The sequence below is a fragment of the Nicotiana tabacum genome, chromosome 22 (genome assembly GCF_000715075.1).
Source record: "Nicotiana tabacum cultivar K326 chromosome 22, ASM71507v2, whole genome shotgun sequence".
Taxonomy (NCBI): domain Eukaryota; kingdom Viridiplantae; phylum Streptophyta; class Magnoliopsida; order Solanales; family Solanaceae; genus Nicotiana; species Nicotiana tabacum.
In genome coordinates this window covers 217339035-217353173 of record NC_134101.1, presented here as the reverse complement: position 1 = coordinate 217353173, position 14139 = coordinate 217339035, and the positions used below count along the sequence as shown (strand labels likewise).

Below are 14139 nucleotides of genomic sequence, written 5' to 3'. Positions count from 1 at the left end.
AGTTTTGATACTAATTTCAGTATTTTGAGACTTTGGAAGTCGCTAGGCAGAAGGTATATCCTGTTTGAGCATTTTTCATTATTTTGACTTTTGGTGCCCTGCTACAGATGATTTTTGAGGAAAATTTCATCACCACTTTGAGGGCAAGTAATTTATACTTGATTTTGAAATTACATCTTGTTTCCCCATGAATTTCTACACATAGATTATGATATTTGGAAGAGAAATTTAGGGAGGGGTGGGGGATATTGGAAAAACCTTTGGAAATTTAAAATAGAACCCCGATTTAGAGTCGGTTTTGGATGAGACTTTTATATTTGGACTCATATTAGAATGGGTATTCAAAACTGCTGAGTTTAGTCAGATTTCGAGGTGCGTGCCCTTGTTAATGTTTTGGTTGACTTTGTGCATTTGATTAAAGATTTGAACTTTATTATTTAGGATTTATTTATATGGCTTTATTTGACGTTATTGAGTTGTATTTGGCTAGATTCAACTCATTCGGAGGTTGATTTGAGAGGAAAGCAATTTTGGAAGGTTAAAGGCTACCTGCTGGAGGTAAGTCTTTTGGCTAACCTTGTTAAGAGGGAAACCCCTAGGATTTGACTTGATTGCTATGTGGTTAAGGTTTTGGGGGTGGTGTATATACATGGTGGCGAGCATATATGCACTTAGCGAGTTTACATTATGACCGGGGTATAATTAGAATATTTTATCCCTTGTTTGATTATGTGCTCATTTGATTCATGATTTGTTTGGCTTATGTAACTACGTCTGCACTCTTATTCATGTAAGAAATCATGCATAGGTTTATGATTATTTACAAAGGCATGGGAACTTATCCTTGATATGTTAAATTTCTTATATTGTTTGTAGTCACTTAGAGATTCCATGAGCACATATCCGTATGATTTTATTAAGTCTTTGTGCATCTTTTATCTGTAATTATTGAACATATGCATACATGTTGTATATGGACACTTATTTTGGACTGAGGATTTTGGCACGAAAAGTAAGGCGTGTAGATAAGATATAGTTATGGCACACATGGCATGATGATCGGATATTTGAGTGATGCTATAAACTCCTCTTTGCGCTTGGATTTTGATCCATCCCTCTGGAGTCAAGTGATTAACCATATTACTTTGGACACTATGAGTATGTTTGGTACATGAATTTTGCACTGGGTCGATACATGCATTTTGTATCGGTTTTCGTGATACATTTATTGTATATAGGGTTATATGGATCATGTATCAGTTGAGCATGCATAAATATTTTTGACTCCCTTAGATGCATTCATTTAGATGCTAGTTTTTACTTGACACATTATATGCTAGATTGGAGCCCCGACTCTATTATTTGAGCATGATATCTCTTAATACTATATCTGGGTAACGTTATGATTATTTCTTGTACTAGAAAACAAGCTTAGCATCTTTCGACTGTTGATATCTTTAATTCTCATTATTCCTTACATTATCTACTATTTAGTTCTAAATTCTATTATTACATCTGTGTTGTAAGTATTCGGATGCATCTAGCCTCGCCGCTACTTCTTTGAGGTTAGATTTGATACTTAATGGTATCGATTGTAGTGTACTCATACTACGCTTCTGCATATTTTTTATGCAGATCCTCCGGTGGATATTAGCAGAGATTCTTGACTGAGCTTAGGTGACCGGATGAAGACTTAGTGTAATGACCCGACCGGTCATTTTGAGCTGTAATGCGTCATTTAGCGGTTTGAGGCCTTGAGTAGCTTCACTTCAGCTATTATGATTTGCACATGTGGTCGGAATTGAATTTCAGGAAGTTCGGAGTTGATTCAAATGGAAAATTCTCATTTCAGAAACTTTAAGTTGGAAGAGTTGACTAAGGTTTGACTTTTGAGTAAACGATTTCGGAATCGGGATTTAAAGGTTACAATAGGTTTGTATGATGATTATGGACTTGGGCATATGCCCTGATCGGGTTTTGGATGACCCGAAAGCATTATGACGCTTATTGTGAGAAGTTAGCATTTTGGAAAAATTTCATGAATTTGGGTTGAAGTATATTTTAATGTTATCGATGTCTGTTTGGGATTCTGAGCCTGGGAATAACTCCGTAAGGTGATTCGGGTCTTGAGGGCGAGTTCTGATGTGGATTTGGAGGTCCGTAGGTCATTTCGGGGTCGTTTGGCGAAAGTTGGAAATTGAAGGTTTTCAGAAGTTTAACCGGGAGTGGACTTTTTGATATCGGGGTCGGATTCCAATTTCGGAAATAGGTCAATGACTTGTGTGCAAAATTTGAGGTCAATCGAAAATGATTTGATAGGTTTCAGCATCGAATGTACAAGTGATTTTTTTGTTTCATTAGGCTTGAATTGGGGTGTGGTTCGTGTTTTTAGCATTGTTTGATGTGATTTGAGGCTTTCACCTAAGTCCATGATATGTTTTGAGACTTGTTGGTATGTTCGGACGGGGTCCCGAGGGGCTTGGGTGAGTTTCGGGGTGATTTTGGACCATTGCTAGGCCATTTTTAGCTGCTGGTTTTGGGCTACAGTAGTGTGCTATGCGATTGAGGGGAATTGGATGCGATCGCGATGAGTAAAATGGGAGAAATTGGCCAGTGATTCGCGATCGCGGTAGACAATTCGCGATCGCATAGAGGAAATTTTCTATTGCACTAACCCCCGACTTTGGAAACTTAAATCTTGCAATCTATAAGGAATTTCAAGACGATCCAAAAATAAAAGTTGTAGCTCTTTGCGTCTAGTTTTCAGAAAAACAAAGCATTTGACATTTGGAATTGTGTACAAAAATATATAGTTGGTACACTAAAGGCTATCTAGGAAGATGTTTGGAAATCGTGAAGAAGAAATTTGTGTTGCACATAGCTAACTTTGGCATATTATACCTAGAAATATATAAGGAATTGGAAGATAACCAAAAAAATAAAAGTTATAGATCATGGTGTATAGTTTTCAGAAAGTTAAACCATCTATTATTTGGAGTTTTGTACAAAACGTTATGACCTTTATACTAGAGGCTGTCCGGAAGAGTTGGAGAAGGTTGTTGGAAAAATTTGTTCTTCGTGATCGCGAGAGAATGGACGCGATCGCGTAGAGTAAAATAATGCTGGAAAATTTTATGCTTCGCGATCGCGGTAGATTGGCCATGATCGCATATGGTAAATGACTGGGCAGCAGATTTAAGTTTTGAATATTTTCCATTTTTAACGATTTGGAGCTCGGGAAAGGGCAATTTTTGAGAGATTTTCAAGGAAAAACATTGGGGTAAGTGTTCCTTAAGAGATTGAGCAGTCTCTTGCCTGTTAAATTCCTTTATTTTACATTACTACTTGAGACTAGACTTGTGTAGAGCGATAGACTCGCTATTGTAGAGATTCTACGGGCTTCATCGATAGTCGCGAATAATTGTACTCCTTTTACGAATTTCTCTCTCTTTGTGCGTTATCATCGCAAGGTTTCCTCAAAGATCCTTATAACTCATATGTCCTTTCGTGAGCAGGGTCAAGGACCCGTCAAAGCTTCTTATTCTAATGGGATCAGGCCGTTCGCCTCGGAAGGATAGATACATATATGGTTCGTGTCGTTTGACCCTCGGCAGTACGCACATCTTATGGGATCGGGCCGTTCGGCTCAGCATGATTATGTATCACACTCACATGGGAGCGGGCCATTTGCCTCAGCAATATAATAGATGTATCTATGGTTCGTGTCATTATGATGGCATCGGGACGTACGCCTCGACATTTCTATAAAATACTTATATGGAAAACGTGCATATTATTTGTCAAAAAGTCGTTGTACCTGGGAGTTTTCCTGATTTAAATTATGATGACCTATCTGGTGAGGTTCATTATATATATATATATACACGCACACACTCTCCGGTGGAGAGGTGACTGCTAATTGAAAGTGTGAGGTTATTGCTGAGAGGAGGATTTCACTACATATTTATACTTGTTTATTTCGTTTATTTACTCTGCCCCATATCTGTTTACCTCTTGCTGTATCTGTCTTATTGGACCACTAGTAAGTGTTGATGTCAACCCCTCGTCACTACTTCTCTGAGGTTAGGCTAGATACTTACTGAGTACGCATTGATTTATGTACCCATGCCACACTTGTTGTACATTTTTGTGCAGGTACATATATGTCCGGTGGTCTTTTGGGCATAGATGTGCGAATATTGCGGGGACTTACCGTGAGCTGCATTTCATGTTACGATTCGCAGCCGCAGAGTCTCCATTAGAGTTATTTATGTTCTCCTGTCTAATTTGTATTCTAGATAGATGTTGTATTTTATTATATTTCCTAGCTGATGCTCATGCATTTGTGACACCGGGTTTTGGGGGTTCCTAAGGGTGGTTCATTATTGTAGTTCGTGTAAATATCATCATTTACCCTGTAAATTCTATTTTTTACTATTTAGTTGATGAAAATTATGATTTCAAAAATACGAAAATGAGTACTTAAGTTAATCATTCACTGTTGGCTTACCTGATGGCGGTGTTAGGTTCCATCATTATATTTAGTGGATTTTGAGTCGTGACAGCTTGGTATCAAAGCGTTAGGTTCACTTATCACAAGTCATGATCAAGTCTAGTAGAGTCTTGCGGATCGGTAAGGAGACGTTTGTACTTATCTTTGAGAGGCTACAAGGTTGTTAGGAGCACTTCCCTTCTTGATTCCTCATCGTGCAATTTGATTCCTTTGAGGCTTATGCTTTTACTTCCTTTCTACTTATTCTTATACGATGTTGAGCGCTCGTGTCGACTAAGTATCGAAGAGTTGTAGTACTACTACAGACATGGGGCGGGATGTTTCTCCCTGCCATTCGAGCAAGTTATTATCGTTTTCTTGCAGAAGGATGTTTTGTCATTTCAGCTCAGTAGTTGTATCTCTGATGGTTTTAAAGCCATGTACAGGTTGCTATGATGTTCCTGACTTGTTATCTCACAGTATTGATGTAATGGTGGGGTGCTCGTTTATGTGCCGATGTAGTGAAAGACTTGAAAGGAGGTTCTTCTCAGTTCATGATTCAGGGGTTCAACATTTAATCCCAGCAGAGGAAAGGCAAACAGACTATAAATATCTAGGTTTGGTTGACGAAGTGATGGAACGTGGTATTTTCGGGCGTGGTGGAATTCTCAATTGTAATGTAGTGTCATTGTCTTTGTTGAATGCATTAAAGCTCGTTGGTGTTATGGTCTTCTTCGATTCGCCTTTAGGGCAGGGCATTGTGAAATGGTGCTTGAGAAGTGGTTGTCAGAGATAGCGATGAGTAGTAGTTTTGAAATTGAATCGATGTTTCTAGTGTTGATGGCTCGAGAAAGATGATCTTCTAGGAGGCTTAGAGTTGGTAGCAATTTATTAGATCAGGTGCTACAACAATGGATTTTGCTTTGAGGCAATATTTGGGCAGCGAAAGATGAAGAAGGACATGGCGGAAAGTGTCTCACGATGATTGAATTGCTAGTAGGTCAAGTATATAAAGTATAGCTCGAGAATTTGCTTAAAGGAGATGGTTTAACCAAAGTGGGAGAGTGGCAAAGCATCATATGGGTCCTGTAGTAGAATAGCCACATGCCTTGAGGAAAGTTTAGAGCAATTAGGGAATCATGATGGACAGTGACTAGGTCTACTGATTTTATTTGGATGCACCATGAGTTCGAGTTTGGAATGCATTGTTGGACTTTCAGTTGATGTCGATGGGAAATAAGGAATCTTGGTGGGTCCCAGGGTTATGTAATTGTAACTTCAAGCTAAGTGGGGGAGCCCCACCATCTACGATTGGATCACCTGGTTGTCTGCTTGTGCAGTTTCGGGTTATCAATGTATTGATAGGTTATTATGACTAAGGACACAAAACATTAGTGGTAATTTGAGTAAAGGATTTGAGGAATGCGTGCTATAGTTGGGCCTTATCGATTCATGTTTAGGTTTTTGGGAAGACTTAGAGTTTATGCTTCTTGTGGGTGTAATATACAAGGAAAGAATTCAGTCAAGTGCTTTTTTGATAGGGGGTTCACGTGCTAGCAGAGCACTAGAGTTTGGCTTATATTCGGGACCAACTTAGAGTGGGCGACTCTCAACAGTGGTCCTAGTGGATTCAAGAATTTAAGTGCAATGCCTAAGGACTTGGGATGGTCTATGTTATAATTAGGTATGCAGTGCGGTATTGGAGAAAAGGAAGAAATAACTTCGGATTCACGGAAGGTCTTGCAGAATGGGTGTACTAGTTGGAGATGCTATTGTGCGCGTAAGGAGAATATGAGATGATTCATAAGTAATGAGACGATGTGGTCTCATGAGGCGGGTCACTCGGGACGAGTGCGGATTTGGTTCGTTACGTTTGAATGCAGCTATTATTATTTTTATGGAAAGTTGAGAATAAATTGGAAGAAGTTGGGTCGGTTAGTAGTGGTTGAATCAGCATGATTGTGGCAGTGATCAATTTCTTCAACGTGAAGTTATACATGTAGTTTGTGGTTGTACACTTGGTGTTGAGCTCCACCACCACTTGGTTGATTTGGGAGGTATTTTACTCGAATGACTTTGTTGTGTAAATGGATCTCAAAAGAGTTATGATGGCTTAGATCACGACTTGAAGTTTGTATTTTCTGCAGTTTGAGAATTTAGTTGCGTGTTGCATTGGTTCTTCTGAAACGACGAGCTAAGTGAAAAGTTTCTAGCCAATGAACTGGTTATTCCATTAGTAGTTCGAGGGTTATGGTGAATACGTGTATTATCACGTAGCGGCATGATAGGTGCAGTGAGCAGCATGGGAACTAAAAGTTGAAGGCCAAGGTTGCGGTTCGGTGTTGATAGAATGTCACGAGCTCGGATGAGTATGGGTGAATTCAGATGTTCAGAGTAAGCTGACATTTTTCTTTAATGTCACCTGAGAATGGTGTTCTCTAGAAGAGGCTTTGTGTATTGACTTGCAGATTTTTGATTCGCTTTACATAATTAGAACGGTTGGTGGTATGGATGTCCGGACTTTGCTACCTGAGCGAAAGGCTGTGAGAGCGTGCCCCATAGGGAGATTTGTATAAGTGTGATATGTTAGTCACTTGATTGCTAAAGATTGAAACCACGTATGGAGGTTATGATAATATCGCAAATGTGAGAGTTTATGCCTGAGAGGCATTCTATTCCTTGGGCTGTGGACCGTGTGAGTTTGTTTCGTATTTGATGGTTGTTCTTATGTTTCATGGAAAAGGATTATTATGGATCCTTGAAAGATTATTATCCCAGAACGGTACGATCAAAATCGATTTGAGGTCCGTTGATGGGTCTAAATATGGATGTGTGGTCTACACCAGCCCGGGTGTGTTCATTCAACATAACATTTCTTATGGAGGAGTATTCGGTCATTAGATGGTATTTTCATCGTTAGCTATTTCATGTAATACTCTATTGTGCCATGTGGGTTGTGACACGACTTGATTATTCACACATGTGTTGAGGTCCCGCGTAGCAGTGGTATTATGTGAGCATGATGGCTCTCGAGATGTAGATCATATATCACACCTTAGTTATGCTTGCGTTTCGTAGTGTATGGCGCTACCCATATCCCCAGGATTTGTATTATGCTTTTTGCGTGCTTGTGGTTGATATTCGGACATTTTTTGTTATGGCTTGATGTTTGTTTTCTTTTGATTGTTATGAGTGGATCGGGTGGCACGCTGGCACGGGTATATTGTTTAGATCGAGTGGCACGCCGCCACGAGTATGTTGTGCAGATCGGGTGGCACACCTCCATGGGTATATTGTTTGGACCGAGTGGCACGCCGCCATGGGTATGTTGTGTGGATCAGGTTGCATGCCACAATAGTGTCACATTGGATCGGATTGAACGCTGCAACAGTGAGATGTTAAGCACGGTCCCTTATATTTATTTTGTATGTCCTATTTGTTTGCCTCTGAGAAAGGCTCATAGTGTTTGATGGTCGTTTTATTTGTCACGTCGGCTGGATAGTTTTTTTCATAGATTTCATCTTCCTTATGTGTCATATTCAAGTTGTGGCTTGTTGACGCATTGATGGCATCATATGAAATCTTAGATGGTGTTTGCGGTGGCTTATTGCCGAAGCAGCTTGTACTGGGTGAGACGAGGTTATTGGACCTGAGATTCAGTGCGATCAGAGTTATGAAGGGTATATTAAAGAGCAAGTATCATTATTCAATTCAGAATGAGGAAATGGTCCTTGTCAAGAAGAGAGACTCCATGATTTGCCGATTCGGCAAATGGTTACTAGTTTCTATGCATCTCTTTCGTCATCGCGATATTTGCAAGAGTTCAAGCTATTATATGTTATAAGGTGTATTACGAGCATTAGATTCGTGAAATTGTAGTTATTGTTGTCAGAGGACGTTATTATGTCATGTAAATTATGTAGTGCATGGTGTGAATTTAGCAAAGGTGTACGATCACGTTTGATACAGCGCGTGGTGATTGATATGGTGTTCGTATGTTAGAATCAGGTCTGGTAGGGAAATTCGGAGGTTGGAATTAGGTCTTAAGGCATATTGACTGAATAAAAGGGGAATCTTCAGATTAGCTCGAGTTAATGTGCACAACTGAGTTGTGGTGCATGGGTAGGTGCACGAGGTGTTAAACAGTGATTTTGGACAACTTCGGAGCAGTTCTTAGCACGTTCGAGGACGAACATATGTTTAGGTGGGGGAGAATGTAACAACCCGATCGGTCATTTTGAGCTCTAGCGCTTCATTCATCGGTTTGAGGCCTTGAGTAGCTTCACTTCAGGTATTATAACCTGCGCGTGTGGTTGGAATTGAATTTCGGGAAGTTTGGAGTTGATTTCGATGGAAAATTCTCATTTCGGAAGCTGTAAGTTGGAAGAGTTGACTAAGGTTTGATTTTTGGGTAAACGACCTCCAAATCGGGATTTGAGGGTTCCAATAGGTTTGAATGATGATTGTGGACTTGGGCGTATGCCGGGATCAGGTTTTGGATGACCTAGGAGCGTTAAAACGCTTATTGTGAAAAGTTGGCATTTTGAAAGAATTTCATGAATTTGGGTTGAAGTGTATTTTAATGTTATCGATGTCCATTTGGGATTCTGAGCCTCGGAATAGCTCCGTAAAGTGATTCTGGTCTTAGGAGCGCGTCCGGATGTGGATTTGGAGGTCCGTAGGTCATTTCGGTGTCGTTTGGCAAAATTTGGAAGTTGAAGGTTTTTGAAAGTTTGACCGAGAGTAGACTTTTTGATATCAGGGTCGGATTTTGATTCTAGAAATGGGATTAGGTCTGTAATGTCAATTATGACTTGTGAGCAAAATTTGAGATTAATCGGAATTGATTTGATAGGTTTCGGCATCGAATGTAAAAGTTGGAATTTCTTAGTTTCATAGGCTTGAATTGGGGTGTAATTCGTGTTTTTAGCATTGTTGGATGTGATTTAAGGCCTCGACTAAGTCTATGATATGTTTTGAGACTTGTTGGTTTGTTCGGAAGGGGTCCCGAAGGGCTCGAGTGAGTTTCAGGGTAGTTTCGGACCATCTCTAGGCCAATTTTAGCTGCTGGTTTTTGGCTACAACAGTGTGCTATGCAATCGCGGTGAATTGACCGTGATCGCTATGAGTAAAATGGGAGAAATTGGCCAGTGATTCGCGATCGCAGAAGAGCTTTCGCTATCGCGTAGAGAAAACTTTCTGCTGCACTAACCCGACTTTGGAAGCTTGTATCTCGCATTCTACAAGGAATTTGGAGATGATCCAAAAATGAAAGTTGTATCTCTTTGTGTCTAGTTTTCTGGAAAACAAACCATTTGGAATTTGTAGTTGTATAAAAAAAGTTATAGTTGGTACACTACAGGCTGTCCGGGAAGATGTTTGGAAATCGCGAAAAAGAAATTTTTGTTGCACATGGCTGATTTTGGTAGCTTATATCTAGAAATCTATAAGGAATTAGAAGATGACCAAAACATAAAAGTTGTAGATCTTGCTGTCTAATTTTCAAAAGTTAAATTATTTATTATTCAGAGTTTTGTACAAAAAGTTATAACCATTATACTAGAGGCTGTCTGGAAAAGTTAGAGAAGGTTGTTGGAAAAATTTGTTCTTCGCGATCACGGGAGAATAAGCGTGATCGCATGAAGTAAAAAAATGCTGGAAAAATTATGTGTTTCGCGATCGCGGGAGTTTGGCCGCGATCGCATATGGTAAATGACTGGACATCAGTTAAGTTCTTAAAATGGGACATTTTTAACGATTTGGAGCTCGGGAATGAGCGATGTTTGAGAGATTTTCAAGGGAAAACATTAGGGTAAGTGTTCCTTATACTATATTGATTATATTTCATAATTCCATACTTAATTACATCATGAATTAATGGAAGAAAAATCAGTTTTTTATAAAATCTTCCAAAAATGTAAAATAAAGATGTGAAAGGTAATCCGATGTCCGAATTTGATAACTTTTGTATGGTTGGACTCATCTCAAAATTGGTTTTCGGATTTCGTGAGTTTTTTCGAGATTCGAGACGTGGGTCCCACTATTGAATTTATAGATGAATTTCGGATTTTTATTCGAAAGATTAGTAATTTCATATGTAATTAATTCCTTCGATTTGTGTTGAGTACATTGAATTGTTTGTGACTAGATTTGAAGCTTTCGAAAATGAATTCGTGAGGCAAAGGTTTATTGGAATCTTGAATTTGTTTGCGAAGTAAGGTAAGTCTCATGTCTTACTCTGTGAGGGGGAAACTGCCCCTAGGTGATGTATTTGATATGTGCTACTTTTTGTGGGGGCTACGTACGCACGAGGTGAAGAGAGTCCGTACGTAGCTAAATTCATGTTGTTGTTCGGGTAGACATGTTCACACTATGCTATAGCTGTACTATCTGAGCAGTCTCTTGCCTATTAAATTCCTTTATTTCGCATTACGACTTGAGACTAGACTTGTGTAGAGCGATAAACTCGCTATTGTAGAGATTCGACGGGCTTCGTGATTAGTCGGGAATAATTGTACTCCTCTTATGAATTTCTCCCGTGTTGTGCATTATCATCGAAAGGTTTCCTCAAAGCTTCTTATTACTCACATGTCCCTTCATATGTGGGGTCAAAAACCCGTCAAAGCTTCTTATTCTAATGGGATTGGGCCGCTCTCCATGGCAGGATAGATGTGCCGTTCAACCCTTGGCAGTGCGTACATCTTGTGGAATCAGGTCGTTCGCCTCGGATAGATTATGTACTAAACTCTCATGGGAGCGGGCCGTTCGCTTCGGCAATATAATAGATGTATCTATGGTTATGTACCAGATTATGATGGGATCAGACCGTACGCCTCAGCATTTTTATAAAATACTCCTATGGAAAACATGCATATTATTTGTCAATAAGCCAGTGTATTTGGGAGTTTTCCTGATTTGAATTATGATGACCTATCTAGTGAGATCCAATATATATTATGACGACTTATTTGGTGAGGTCTATTATATATACACTCACACACACACTTCAATGGAGGAGGAGACTACTAATCGAGAGTTTGAGTTTATTGTTGAGAGGAGGATTTCACTACGTATTTATACTTTTTTATTTCGTTTATTTACTCTGCCCCATATCTGTTTAACTCTTACTGTATCTATCTTGTTGGATTACTAGTAAGTGTTGATGTTGACCCCTCGTCACTACTTCTCTGGGTTAGGCTAGATACTTACTGAGTATGCATTGATTTACGTACTCATGCTACAATTACTACACATTTTTGTGCAGGTACATATATGTCTGGTGGTCTTTTGGGTGTAGAGGAGCGGATGTTGCAGTGACTTACTATGAGCTACATTTTATGTTATGATCCGCAGCCTGCAGAGTCTCCATCAGAGTTATTTATGTTCTCCTGTCTAATTTGTATTCTAGATAGATGTTATATTTTATTATATTTCCTAGTTGATGCTAATGCACTTGTGACACCGGGTTTTGGGGGTTCCTAAGGGTGGCTCATTATTGTAGTTCGTGTAAATATCATCATTTACATAGTAAATTCTATTTCTTACTATTTAGTTGATGAAAATTATGATTTCAAAAATACTAAAATGAGTAATTAAGTTAATCATTCACTGTTGGCTTGCCTGATAGCAATGTTAGGTGCCATCACGACTTTAGTGGATTTTGGGTCGTGACACTTCGGGTGAGCTACACTCTCTGGATCCATTTCGCATATCCCGAGTCCCTATTCTTCTTTGCTATTTTTTGTCTATTAGTATTTTAGTTAGTTTGTTATGTATACAAACTATTTTCATTCTAACAATTACTCATGTACTTGTGCCACCTAGTATTAGGCGTTGTACTGCATATTACACTGGTAGTTTTTAGACCGTGTTATGGCTATATCAGATATTGTTAATGTTTTGGACTATTTATATCTTTCTTTATGATGTGTCATTGTTAACTAAAGGAAATGGACTTGTTATTTTGAATTGTGAGTTGGATTGCTTAGCAAGTTCGGCTAGGCGTCATCACAGCCTTGAAGTGGGTTTTAGATTGTAACATATTGGTATCAGAGCTATAGATCGTAATATATTGGTATCAGAGCTATAGGTTGTGTAGGTCTCACGAGTTATGAGCAGGTCTAGTAAAGTCTTGTAGATCGGTACAGAGACATTTGTACTTATCTTCAAGAGGCTACATGATGTTAGGGAACTTACCTTACTTTCATTCTTTATCGAGCAACTTTATTGATCCGAAGTTTGAATACTTGTCTTTCTATTATCACACATATGGTGAGAACTCTTTCACTGGTAGTAGTTGGGAAGATGCCAACACCTCAGGCTAGGGCCATGGTCGAGGCAGAGGTAGAGGTAGAGCTCTTGTTGCAATTAGATCCCCTACTAGGGCAGTCGTTTTGGAGCCACCAGTTGCCCCGGTTGAGGAGAAGGATTTTGATTAGGGTGAGCCAGTTGGAAAACTCAAGTCCTATAGGGTTTTGTTGCTAGCCTAGTACTTCAGGATGCTCTTGTCTGTTTGATTGGTCTTGTGGTGGGTTCGGCACAAACCATAGTACTTCCTATGGAACCGACTACTTCTCAGGCTGGAGGAAGAGCACAGACTCCTACTACTCAAACTCCGAAGTAGGTTGGTACTATTTATCGGACTCCAAGAGTAATACCGAATAGGGACATACTTCCGTTTCTACTGTTGGGTCGGTTGTACATGACGCTATGTATGAGGATGAGTAGAAGAGGTATGTTTGGTTCGGGAAGCTGGGTCCTCCGCAAGTTGATGGTGATACTTTGGCAAATTCACATGATTTCTTAGATAGTTTCTAGGAGATTCTACAGAATCTTGGTTTGGTGGAGTTGAATGGGTTTGGGTTTCCTGCTTAAGAGGCCAGCCAAAAGGCGGTGGAAATCATATGAGCATAGCAAGCCAGCGTGGTCCATTCCACTCACTTGGGATTAGTTCTTCCATCTCTTCTTAGAGAATTTCATTCCACTCATAAGGAGAGAGATGAGGTTCATTGAGTTGTCCCATCATGCAGCTTTTCTGATTCCTACCAAGGTTGAGAAGGTGATTAGGTTCATTGAAGGGTTGATTTTTGGTATCATGATTGCAATGGAGAGGGAAGCAGAGACTGGTACTACATTTCTTCAAGCTATAGATATAATACATAGGATTGATCACATCTGGGTTCAAAGCAGGGAGGCCATGGTGGTGAGGGGAAAGAGACCCCGAAATTCTAGTAGATTTAGTGGCACCTCATTTGGAGATAGGGATCATTCTGGGAGATATCATTCTAGCAGGCAGTTCCTTCATCTTATCAGCCCGCTCGTGGTGCCCTAGTCCAGTCTTCATTCACTACATTACTAGCCTAGAGTTCATACCGTACTTCTTCATTCCAGGTTTCTACTAATGGTTACTCGGGTTATTAGAGTCCTCCTTAGATTTAGTAGCCATTTTTAAATCGAGGTTGTTTTTAGTGTGGAGAGGTAGGGCATATCAAGAGGGATTGCCCTGGACGTGGTAAAGGCTCAGCTTAACAAGGTTCTCAGACCTTTACTCCAGCACCAGTTGTTACACCACCGGCCCCACCAGCTAGGGGGAGAGCCCAAGAAGTCAAGGGATGTCCCAGATGTGGAGGTCAGTCAGGCGGTGGAGA

At 39.8% G+C, this 14139-nt stretch overlaps 1 long non-coding RNA gene across 3 annotated transcripts in view; it reads left to right on the top strand.

Annotated features, from left to right (window-relative positions):
- Positions 1–11996, top strand: part of LOC107821912 (uncharacterized) — a 28610-nt gene extending 16614 nt beyond the window's left edge. The window contains exons 3-4 of one of the 3 annotated variants that reach the window (XR_012705390.1): positions 491–558; positions 11757–11996. This is a non-coding gene — a long non-coding RNA (uncharacterized LOC107821912). Of the gene's footprint in view, positions 1–490; positions 559–1635; positions 3716–4155; positions 4435–11756 lie in introns of those variants that run through there. The other 2 variants (XR_012705391.1, XR_012705389.1) reach the window with 2 other exon arrangements.
- The last annotated feature ends 2143 nt before the right edge of the window (positions 11997–14139 follow it).